The sequence below is a fragment of the Polypterus senegalus genome, chromosome 11, assembly GCF_016835505.1.
Source record: "Polypterus senegalus isolate Bchr_013 chromosome 11, ASM1683550v1, whole genome shotgun sequence".
In the NCBI taxonomy this organism is placed as follows: domain Eukaryota; kingdom Metazoa; phylum Chordata; class Cladistia; order Polypteriformes; family Polypteridae; genus Polypterus; species Polypterus senegalus.
In genome coordinates, this window is record NC_053164.1 from 20,077,402 (window position 1) to 20,090,027 (window position 12,626).

Below are 12,626 nucleotides of genomic sequence, written 5' to 3' on the forward strand. Positions count from 1 at the left end.
TAAGAGTGCTGATGGAGAAGTATAGACAAGGTCAGAAGAAATTGCATTGTGTGTTTGTGGACTTATAGAAAACGTATGACAGGGTGCCAGGAGAGGAGTTGTGGTACTGTGTGAGGAAGTCGGGAGTAGCAGAAAAGTATGTGAGGGTGGTGCAGGATATGTATGAGGACAGTGTGTGACTGCGGTGAGGTGTGTGGTAGGAATGACAGCCCACAGGTGAGAATGGGATTACATCAAGGATGCGCTGTGAACCCTTTCCTGTTTACAGTGGTGATGGACAGGTTGACAGATGAGGTCAGACAGGAGTCTGTGTGAACTATGATGATCATAGTGACAGTAGAAAGCAGGTTGAGGGAATGAGAGTCAGTAGAAGTACGGCAGAATACATGTATGTGAATGAAGGGGAAGATGGTACTTGGGTTCAGTAGCCCAAAGCAGCAGATAGTATAACAAAGAGACGAAGAAGAGAGTGCAGGCAGGGTGCACTTGTTGGAGAAGAGTGGAAGGAGTGATTTTATTATAGACGTGCACTTGCAAGGGTGGAAGGGAAGGTCTGTAAAACGGTAGTGAGACCAGCTATGTAGTAGGGTTTGGAGATGGTGGTACTGACGAAAAGACAGGGGGCAGAGCTGAAGATGTGATGATTTTCACTCGGAGTAACAAGGGTAGACAGGATTAGAAATGAGTGTATTAGAGGGACAACATAGGTACAACACTTTGGTGAACAAGTTAGAGAGGCTAGATTGAAATGGTTTGGGCACTTGCAGAGGGGAGATGAGGGTTACATCAGTAAAAGAATTTTGGGGATGCAACTGCCAGGCAAGAGGAAAAGATGAAGGCCAAAGATGCAATTGGTGTGGCCGAAAATGATTTAAGAGATGGGGATAGATGGAGACAGATGATCCATTGTGGTGCCCCCTAAATGGGAGCAACTGAAAGAAGATGCAATAGTATTTGTACCTTCTCGTGTACAGAGTATTGTAAAACTCTTACTTATATGTCCTACCAACATGAAACATGTCACCACTCTCCAGATGGTACATCATGAGGTGCTTTTACCTTCGGAATGATCTCATCCAGGTGGTAGCTCATCTTCTGCCACTTTTGAAATTAATGCTGGACGTCTGTGGTATGACAAGGCTACATCTTCACATTAATCTGGCTTGTTGGATTATCCCAGAATCTCTTTTCTTTTACCTTCATTTTGAGTGTCGGAAAACATGATATATGAGGGTTGATTTATAGCCTTCTCTTATGATCCTTACATACTTCTTGGAACATGTTTCACAGATGTTCGATACAGACAAAGTAGGTATCTGTAAATACCTGTTTAAAAAGTGTGCAAGATTCCCCACTACAGGTTTATGGCATATTTTAGTCAGGGGTATCATTTTAAGGACATTTGTGGTTCATACATTGTGTATAGCTCTTTTCAGTGAATGTCGTCACTAGACAGTAGTACATGTTAATAGTCAAATAGTGTTAGAGTGCTATTAAAAGTTTAACTTTGGAACTGATACCAGCTTTTGCACCTCAGAACCGGTACCAAAATGATACCAAAGTAAACAGCAGATAACTTTGTATTTTTCACAAAAATAAAATAATGTGCCTCCCCAAAAATATTATCAAAACTGCGCACCAACTTAAGTCACAGGATATTGGTGTGTTTTGATTTATTTTAAATATTGTAACAACTCGGCCACCCTGAAAAGAACAACACAATTACAAATGCTGGCAAAAGAAATTGTTGGCGAGTCTTGGTGAGACGTCTTATGCAGCACTGCGTGTTCCTGGCGCTCCGACTCCGCTGCTATCGCCAAAGTCCAACCCACAACCCCGTCCTGCACTCCGGCTCCAGCATGTCGCGATGTGCCCTCTTGTATTCGGATGTGATGCTCCAGCGTGCCATGCTGTTCCCCTCCTGCTGCGCTGGTATTGCTGTCCAGCAGACTCTTATTCTCTGTATGCAGAGTCTCACACAGACTTGGCACCGCTGTGCAGTTAAATTAAAGAGAATCGCCAAGCCTGGTCCACGCTCTTCCTTTTTCAAAAACACACAACTTAAAAAGGCAACATAAAGCAATTTCAGTCACATTTTCATGTGGTAAGTTTACAAAATTTTGATAATTCTGGTATGGGACCATTTTACAAATTTGGTAGTTTAGTGCTTTTGTATTATTGGTATACCAAGCAACATTTTAGTCAGATATCTTTGAGTTTCTTTTCACAAGGTGCCTCAGAAAACACAAAAAGTATGACATACTCTATATGACTATGAGAGAGAAATCCAGAATGTTTCCTTTTCATTTTTAGGTTAGCCTTTACCAAAAGCATCCTTTGTGTTCAGTGCCGTTGTTATAGTGGCTCCATTAGGGCGATGGGTGCGTCTTTTTGATCTGAACTTAGAAAGTACAAGCTGTCTTTTTCTGATTTTAGCTTTTGTTTTTCCTCTAGTGTCAGCAAATATCATTCAGTCTGACAATTGGAGAAAAGTTCATGCAAGATACGTAAGCACATAAACAAGAAGTGCATAAACAAAAAACCCTAGAATTTGAACATCAAGAAAATCAACAACTGAGAATATCTTAAAATAGAAGAAAAACAGTGATGTACTGTATATTCGCTTTCACCCAAACTGAGCTGGACAGAACGGTAACAATGCTAAAGCACGCAGTGCTCGCGATTAGCAGCGGCTCAGTGTAAACCCGATTTTAATGTTAAGCACTTAAAGGAGTTCTATAAGCACACCACACCGAATCACTGATTGGATCTACAACTCGACTGTAGGTTTTCTCAGGGTTTTTGTTCTCCCACAAGGCCTTTGATAATATTAATAGGAGTATGATCTGCATGAAGTAAGCTGATTTGTGTATTATATTAAATCAAAATAAATTGTGTTTTTAATATGTTTTTGTTTATTTTGGTATCCGTTTGTGACAATGTGTAGCATTTTGGCTGTACATGCAAAGTAAGAATTTCACTGTACTCAGTACATGGAACAATGCCACTACAACTACTGCTACTATCTCATTTGTTCTTATTATTGTACTAACAATGGTACTTGTTGAAGACCGGCAATAGCAAATATTTAGTTTATTTATTTAATTATTCTGTTTCTTGCCCTATGTGTAACTTCAGTGCCTTTCCTCGGTACCCAGGCGTGTCCAAATCTTTCTTGACTGGCGCTCCATCTCTCATGCGCTTCTCAGATTCTGTCGTTATTTCTGAGGCAGTTTTCTCCCCTCTTGTCTCCTTCTTTACTCCCATCTTTGAAGGCGATTGTCATCATGCACTTTTACTCCTTCTTGTTAGTCTCTCACATGCACTTCCTGTTTCGCCATGGCACCAAATCCCAACTGACCAATCAGATTTCTCTGTGGCACTTGTCACACAGACCTTAGCGTTTTATTATAGTAGACATTGGCCCTGATGAGCTTGAGCGTCTTGTGCTTAAAACTGTCTGTTTAGGACCCTAGCCCCCCGAAACCAGAAATTAGGTGGGTTTGGGAATGTTATCACTGTATGTTTAGTTGATGTCTTTATCCAAGGTGACTTACAAGATAATGTATGTTGTAAAATGGAAAAACTGTAATCCTATTTAGAAAGGTGAACACTGGCGCAAAGCACTTTACAATTACAGTGATATAGTCCAATTGTTCTGTTTTTTTTTATTTTTATTTTTCTTTAAGGGCCTGAGCACAGGCTTAATTGACTTGCCTAATAAGGTTGGCAGCATTTTGATTCACAGTCTGTAATTAAGGAAAAAAAGAGACCATGCATGGCCAATATAAAACGTAATATGTCACACATACAGTCCGACATGCAAATTAAAAGGGTTCAATACATTTTAATTATTTGAAACTGTTCAGTGCTAACAATGATGTTTAACCATATTTGTAATTGAAGCCCTGTTCGTTTGTAAATGTGAAGAGATTTGCCATATATACTCGTGTATAAGTCAAAAATCGATCATAAAATCAGACCCCAACTTAAACCTGTTCAAAAATACATTTTGCCTCCTCCCATCAGTTTCTCAGATACATCGAATTTTGTTGCAGTAGCGCAGTTGCCAATTTCTTTCGCCACTTCAACGATTTTTAATTTAGAACCAGCCTCATATTTTCTTCTGATCGAACGCTCCATCGTTGATAAGGGATGCTCTTACGATAAAGGTGTGTGAGGGTGTGAGATACAAAACCGTGCAAACGTCGCTTTGGAGTAGTTTGAGTATTACCATGTGGTCACGTAGGCACAATACATGGAAAACAAAAGGCCGTGTGCTCTGTGGTTACTCTCTCGGGTGGGCGTTAGCATATCGTAATCTCTTGGACTAATAACGTGAGTTTTCCGCATTCGACTTATACAACTGACATTATAAAATACTGGAAATTATACAGTAAAATCAAGCCTAGATTTATCCGCTGGAGAACTTAAACGAGAGTATATACAGTATACAATATTTAGTTGAATTCATGTTAACTGATAGGCAAAAAAAAATCTAAATTGTTTAATCCAAGAAATGTAGGATAGTACAGATTATTATGCCCATTTCAGATTAACTGTAGAAAGTCAACCCCAGAACCCCAAAATATTATGTCGATTTAGCGTGGCAGCACAGTGGTAAGTACTGCAGTCTTGCAGCTCCTGCTGCCATGTTTTAAAATTCTGGAACGGTCACCATCTGTGTGGCATTTGCAAGGCATACCACGGTCTGTGATTTGTGGGGTTTGGAGGACAGAATTAAACAAAAATAGTGATTACAGATTAAGTTATGCTCTGTGTCACAGTATTAGTGGCTAAAGCATTTGGATGTGAAACTGCAGAATAACAATCTAGATCCCTAATCTGAAATGACAGGGATTTTGGGATATTTGCATATACATAATAAAATATTTTGAAGACACCCTTGATCAAGTAGGGACATGCAGCTAAACCAGCTAAATGATGATGACTCACAAGTATAATAATTCATATCACCAAACCACCACTATAACGTGTCTTGACGTGTCAAATGTACTAAACCTCAAAGTGATGAATAGGACACGTACGCTCTATTTTAGTTCACTTGTAAGAACTTTTTTCGTTTTATGTCAATTTTATATCCGTTTATTTTTGCTACCTGTTGTCACTTCTCTGGGAGCTGCAGACAGGTCAAGAATAACTCTGCCAACCTGCACCGACTGACGACACACTGCTTTAATTTTTTGTATTGTGTGAGTGTACATACATAAAACATGCCATGGTAAAAAGGCAATTTGCAGCAGTGGCTGTTTTTTCTAATAATATTGGATTTCTTTACTGCATTCATAATGCACTCGTATTGCAATCAAGGCATTTAGTGAGAATGAAAGCTGCTTTTGTTAACTGTAAGCAGTGACATTCCATTAACTCGTAGCACAGGTGTTAGCGTTTCACTCCAAAACTGCTACTCAGCATCTATGCAGCATTGTGACACTTCACAGGGGACTCCTACACCAACTGTTTATTGTGGTGCTCACTGCTCCACGAGGGGACCCCCAAGCCCAGTCGTCCATTGTGTCTCCTACATTTTTGGAAAATCCATGTGGAATCTGCACCTACTATATGTTGTTCACATCTGTTCGGCAGCAGGAGAAGGTGGGAGTGGAGGATGCCATCATGTACAGTATATGCTACACCGATCCTTCCCCCAATTGGACAGAAGCAGTGGTGCAGTAAGAATTATGTTTCTGGACTTCTCTAGCACCTTCAACACCATCCAACCTCTGCTCCTTATTGACAAGCTGACAGAGATGGGAGTAGATTCATACCTGATGGCATGGATCATGGACTATCATACAAACAGACCTCAATATGTGCGTCTCGGAAACTGCAGGTCTGACATTTTAGTCAGCAGCACAGGAGCGCCGCAGGGGACTGTAATTTCTCCGGTCCTGTTCAGCCAACATACACCGGACTTCCAATACAACTCGGAGTCTTGCCACGTGCAAAAGTGTGCTGACGACACGGCTATCATGGGCTGCATCAGGAGTGAGCAGGAGGAGAAGTATAGGAACCTAATCAAAGACTTTGTTAAATGGTGCGACTCAAACTACTTACACCTGAACACCAGCAAGACCAAGGAACTGGTGGTGGATTTTAGGAGGCCCAGGCCCCTCATGGACCCCGTGATCATCAGAGGTGACTGTGCAGAGGGTGCAGACCTATAAATACCTGGGAGTGCAGCTGGATGATAAATTGGACTGGACTGCCAATACTGATGCTCTGTGCAAGAGAGGACAGAGTCGACTATACTTCCTTAGAAGGCTGGCGTCCTTCAACATCTGTAATAAGATGCTGCAGATGTTCTATCAGACAGTTGTGGCGAGCGCCCTCTTCTACGCGGTGGTGTGCTGGGGAGGCAGCATAAAGAAGAGGGTCGTCTCACACCTGGACAAACTGGTGAGGAAGGCAGGCGCTACTGTAGGCACGGAGCTGAACAGTTTGACATCCGTGGCAGAGCGACGGGCACTGAACAGGCTCCTGCCAATCATGGAGAATCCACTGAACAGGATCATCTCCAGACAGAGGAGCAGCTTCATCACAGACTGCTGTCACCGTCCTGCTCCACTGACAGACTGAGGAGATATTTCTTCCACCACACTTCGTTAACATTATACAAAGTTATTGTCTGTTATACCTGCCTCGCACTCTCTCCTTGAATTTTTGAACTTGCACTGCATTGTTATCACTCTTTAATTAATATTGTTCTTTATCAGTATACTGCTGCTGCAGTATGTGAATTTCCCCTTGGGATTAATAAAGTGTCTCTCTATCTCTCTATCCTCTGTACTTGTAAAAAGATATGCAAAGACCTTGACTAATTTACTAAACATGTTAATCTATCCATCCATTATCCAACCCGCTATATCCTAACTACAGGGTCACGGGGTCTGCTGGAGCCAATCCCAGCCAGCACAGGGTGCAAGGCAGCAAACGAACCCCGGGCAGAGCACCAGCCCACCGCACACACACACACACATCAAGCACACACTAGGGACAATTTAGGATCACCAATGGACCTAACATGCATGTCTTTGGACTGTGGGAGGAAACCGGAGTACCCGGAAGAAACCCACGCAAACACGGGGAGAACATGCAAACTCCATGCAGGGAGGACCCGGGAAGTGAACCTGGGTCTCCTAATTGCGAATCAGCAGTGCCACCCACTGCGCCACCGTGCCACCCCGCCTTCAATACAGCAGATTTTTAAAAGCATTTCACTTTTATAATACTAAACTATCCATTCATCTATCCAATTCAAAGTGATTGGGCCCTGGTGCTTCGCCATGAAGTATTTTGGTGCACGGCTGGAACCGGTAAAACTGTCCTAATAGGATGGAACGTAGTGGTGTGCAGTGCACTGGTAGAAACAAGATGGTAGGAGAAATTTGTCAAGCCAAATTTTCATACATCATTTTTTTCTACGGTTTAGCACATCAGGAAGCTGCTTTTGTTACTTGTCGCAAAAGTAATGTACATGTTATAGTGGTGTGGTGGGTAATGGGTGGTCTGTTACTTTCTGACACAACACTTAATGTGGCGGTGCAACAGTGGAGATGAAAATAAAAAAGCGAAGAATAACCTGTGGACTTTCTTTGCAAAAATGGAAGGATTGATGGTACTTGGCCACGAATAAGGTGTCTTCTAGAAAAAAAAACAATGCCATGATTTGAGTAGAGCGGTAGTTAAATGCTGGATGGAGCATGTACTGAGTCAGATGTACACACTTAAATATGAAGTGCTATCTAAGTCTCCTCCAGATGACCACAGAAAAAAATATCACTTAAAGTCACTCATACTTTTTCAGTGCATGTAATAAAATAGAGCAAATATTAATCTGAAACTATTAGAGCTCCAGTTGTTTCAGTTAGCTAAAAAAAAAACAAAGAGTATGTAAACTCGTCTGAAATTGCATTGTAATGTTTTTGTACACTGCCAGCATCAATTTGACGTGAGTTGAAAGCAGAACGTCCGAGGTGGCACATTGTGGGCAGAGCAAAAATACACAGGCAGGTTACTTGCAATGCTTCCTGACCTGACCATTTATACAAATGCAAGATGGAGCAGTGAGCTTTCTTTGTGAACAGTGTCACATGCAGGCACATCTGGGGACCACCTTCCTGGCTCTGGTGAGTTAAACAGTTTCATCCCCGGACGACAGGAACTGCTGATGCTCGCATTATCTTCTTCTTCCTCCTCATCGGTAGCCGAGAAAAGACACCCCAATAGGATGACTGATCCCACCCCATCACCCAGGGAAAAAACTGTCCCTTCCAGTCTCAGTCTCAACTGTCACTAGTGAAGGACAGAGCCCCTGAACGCTTACCCGTGTGTGATTTAAAGCCTCACATTGCTTATCTTTTTGAGCCGTTAGTCGGCTGTCATTTTTGTTAATATTAAGGGGTTACCAGGGTGGTACCCTAACTTACCTTTGACATGTCAAGTTGCCTGCTTTCCCAGCCACCATTGTAACATGGAAGAACTGATGCAGTGTATTACTTGGTCATGAATGGAGGTGCCTTTTAGAAAAAGAAATATGATACGAGTTCAGCTATGTTGAAATGCTGGCACATGTGTTGACTCACATACACACACTAGTGTTGGATTGGTACTAATATTCCGACTTTGTTACCAAAACAGTTGCGAAGCAAATAACACATAACTACAAACCGCTCTCTACCCACTAAAATCTTACTGCAGCCTCCCTAGCGCCGCTAACGTGTGTGTTTAAGTCAAGATGGTGTCGAAACATGTGCTGTCATGAAGTCCATAGCAAGTCTAAGCACATTTTTTCCCTGGCTACTCCACCAAGGGTCAGAGGAAGGGGTTTAAATGTTAAATTGTCATTTACTACCGGTTCCGAAAAATGCTGGTACTGAATGGCTAGTATTTTCCAGCTTGCCATGTTGATCAAGCATTTTGTAAGTTGAAAGCATCTTTGTACAGCTTTCATGTGAACACCCCAGGATCTCTGGCCTTGGCACAGATGGGATTCGATGACTTGAATGAGGCAGTGACTTGATATTTTCGGGTGGTTCTACCAGATCTGGAGTTGGTGTGTTGATAACAGACGATTGCTGCTTGAAGCGTTCAGGTGACAGCCATACATTACAACAAGTGTCACTACTGTACAAGAAAATAATGGATTTATTGACTCAGATTGAAATTCTTGTTGTGGCCACATTTTTGAAGATTGAATGACACAGTTTGGTGATGAACCCACAGCTTTTGGCAGATTACCATTTCATGATAAAGGGTGGCAATAGTCACCCTGATCATGTATTGTCAAATCCTTTAAAAAATGAACAACCTGCGTTACAAATGTACAAAACCTCCACAACTTCTAATCTTTGTACAGAGCACTCTGTATGAACTTTTTATCTAAGACTGACCTTCACCCAGCCAATCATAAGCAGTCTTGACCAGCTTGACCACACTGGGCTGACTCCTACCCAGATAGGTCACTTCATATCTATCTAACTGGCCACATTTAAAAAAAAAAAATGTTTTTTTTTTTTTACTACCCAGAGTGCTAGTGACCTGGGACACCAACATGAATTGCAAGTGTATACCAGTAGACTGTGGCCTCCTTATAAAGGAAATGAGGTAGAACAAGAAGATGATAATGAAGATGAGGAAGTGTTATGTTAAATCAGGCAGTCAGATATGACAATGGATGTGAAGCCACTGTAACAGGGTGGTAGGCATGGGGTGATTAACCATAAGAAAAAGCAAGTCATTCAGTAAAGTGAATGCATGGTGGTGTTAAGGCAGATATTACTATGATTGAGCAGAACAAGGAACCATGCTGGTTAGCAGGTATAAAGCATCCATCCATCCTCTTCTGCTTATCCGACATCGGGTCACAGGGGCAGCAGCTTGAGCAGAGATACCCAGACTTCCCTCTCGCCGGCCACTTCTTCTAGCTCTTCCAGGGGAATCCCGAGGCGTTCCCAGAGACATAGTCCCTCCAGCGTGTCCTGGGTCTTCCCCGGGGTCTCCTCCTGGTTAGACGTGCCCGGAACACCTCACCAAGGGAGACGTCCAGGAGGCATCCTGATCAGATGCCCGAGCCACCTCATCTGACTCCTCTCGATGCGGAGGAGCTGCAGCTCTATAAAGCATATAAAGGTATAAAGCAAAGCTGTGTGAACAAGGTGGTGTCCTAGGGCAGAAACCAGATGAGCAAGAGGTGGAGATGAAGTAGGAGGCCCCTTAAAAAGTGACATGGATCAGCATGCACAAGAAGTACAGGCCAAGCAAAAAGAAAAAAAAAACAGGATCTGAAAATCAAGAGAGAGAAAGATGGGAACGATGTCTTGGAGTTTCGCTCTGTTCTTCCTCACAGCGGAGTTGATGACAGATCACTCATAAGAATGTAAAGAATGAAAATGGAAGTAAATTAGTTAAATGGAATGTTGAAAGCATAGCATGATGGATGTGAACATGTAGGATGGAAAAGAGAAAATGTCAAGGTTAGAGAGGCAGATGGGCCAAGCTGAGAAGTGCGCATTGACCGAGAGGTGAAGATGAAGGGCAGAGAGAAGACAACTTTTATTTTCCTTAGCATCTTCCTGTTTCAAGTGCTTCTGCTTTGGTGCAGTTGTCATTTCAGCTTCTGAGTAAACGGGGGATTCTTTTGAGCAATCCCCCACCCCAAAGCCAGAAAACATCCAGTAAAAGTGTTTATTAGGGAAGCTAATCCACATAAAGGAAGGTGCAATGGAAAAAGATGGTTCATATGTTATAAAGTACTGGGGAATAATAAAGTCGGTGCCCCTCTTTGTCCCCTTCACAAGGGCTAACTAATCCTTGTCCATTACTAGGCACGAGTCAAAATTTTGGTTGTATCCAATTTTGCGTAATTGTACGACGACATTATCACCTGATTGAAATGAAGCACAAAGGCAAATAAAAATGTCTTTCATGAAAAGCAGGGAATTTATAAATCTGAATGAAAGGCTACGATTAAGGTGTAGCATTCACTTTGACAGAACTGCCATTCATCATCTGCATAATGATGTCATGGTGAAAGCGCTTGGTGAGCAGCACTGTATGTGAGAGTATGTGGACACCACAAGACAAGTCTTTCACACGTACACTTATTTTAGTGAGTCGCATCAGTGAATGAATACAGCCAATCACAATATCCACCTTAATAAGTAAAGACGTGTCTGTCGGGTTTTTGTGTCTGTCATTCTAACAGATTGCACATCAAAAACATTTGTAGTAATACAATGCATTGCATTTTCATTCCAACAGATGGTGCGCCTGCAGCTACAGACTTGGCGAGTGACTGAAATCCCACCATTCCTTACCTTTGTAGGTCTAAGTGAGTGGCTTATCCTCCAATTAATTAATTAACAATACTAATTAATTACATTTGTATAGCACTTTTCTAACCTTCTCAAAGTGCTTTACATAGACAGTGGGGGACAACTGTAGCATCCACCTGGATGATATGATGGCAGCCATTCTTGTGCCAGTACACTCACCACACATTATCTGTCAGGTGGTTGATGTGGTGAGAGAGGCAGTTGGCCAGTAAAGGACATATTGACCAGGCTCTGGTGGGTATCGGGGTAGACCCTGCCCAGGGATCTTTTATATCCGCACACAGTCAGCACCTCGACTTTATATCTCATTTGAAGGGCAGCACTTTCCTTAGAGCACGGTGCCCCCATAACTGCAGTGCACTACATTGGGATCCACTCACAGATCCCTGATGGCCTCACAAATGCCATCCAAGTACTGGCCGAACACAAACACGCTTCACTTCAGGCGGATTACCAATTCTGAAGTGCGGGTGGTATGACTGCTGGAGCATGAGCTACAGGCAAATCTCTTTTGTACATATACTGAACTTTGAGATGGTGGCCCCTGAAAGCTGGCATATCCACATACATTGAAGCGGACCTTGCCTAATGCTCTTGATTTTACTGTATGAGATATGCTGCAGAGGGTTTTGAGTGAGTGAGTGGAATAGCACCATTTGTGTGGAACGTTGGAGACGTTTCTTTTTCAGGTCGCTTTGGGTGTTGCGGTTTGTTTGCAGCTACTGTAGCCATCTAGTTCCTCCTGCAGAGCAGGCCCGTTGCAAACTGGAAATGGAAAAAATTGCGTCAGGTAGAAGGGGGAGGGGCCTGGTTTGGGCAGGCAGGATGGGGTGAGGGGGGGGGTGGCTGAGAGGAGGCAGGCCGTACACGAGAGTTGCACTGAAATTGCTGACCTACTCTGTGTCAATGGGCACAAAAGAAAGAAAAAAAAAACAGCTTGACTGTAAATGATGCCAATCTGCTGAATTGCTTGTGACTTAGAAGGTCAGAAGTTAAGACGCTTTCTATAAACATTCTTCACATGCTTGTTCGCCTATATCTGCTTTAGTTTTTCTCCTGTGAGTTGGCAGCTATGTGGCTTTGCTAATTAGGCATATACAGTAATGAAGGCAGTTCTACTCAAGACACCTTTGGCCATCATTTATTTGTCTTGCTGCAGTGTTGGGTGGCAGCTTAATTCCAGTCTCTCACATATAGACACATGAGCATGCTGGGAAAGGGTTTTGGCAAATTCATTCGTTTATTGCCCCATCATACTTAAAATAGGGC

General features: G+C 42.5%; 1 protein-coding gene across 2 annotated transcripts in view; it reads left to right on the forward strand.

Annotated features, from left to right (window-relative positions):
* itpkcb (inositol-trisphosphate 3-kinase Cb) overlaps nucleotides 1–12,626 on the forward strand; it is a 215,559-nt gene that overhangs the window by 130,787 nt on the left and 72,146 nt on the right. The gene's annotated exons all lie outside the window — the stretch shown is intronic.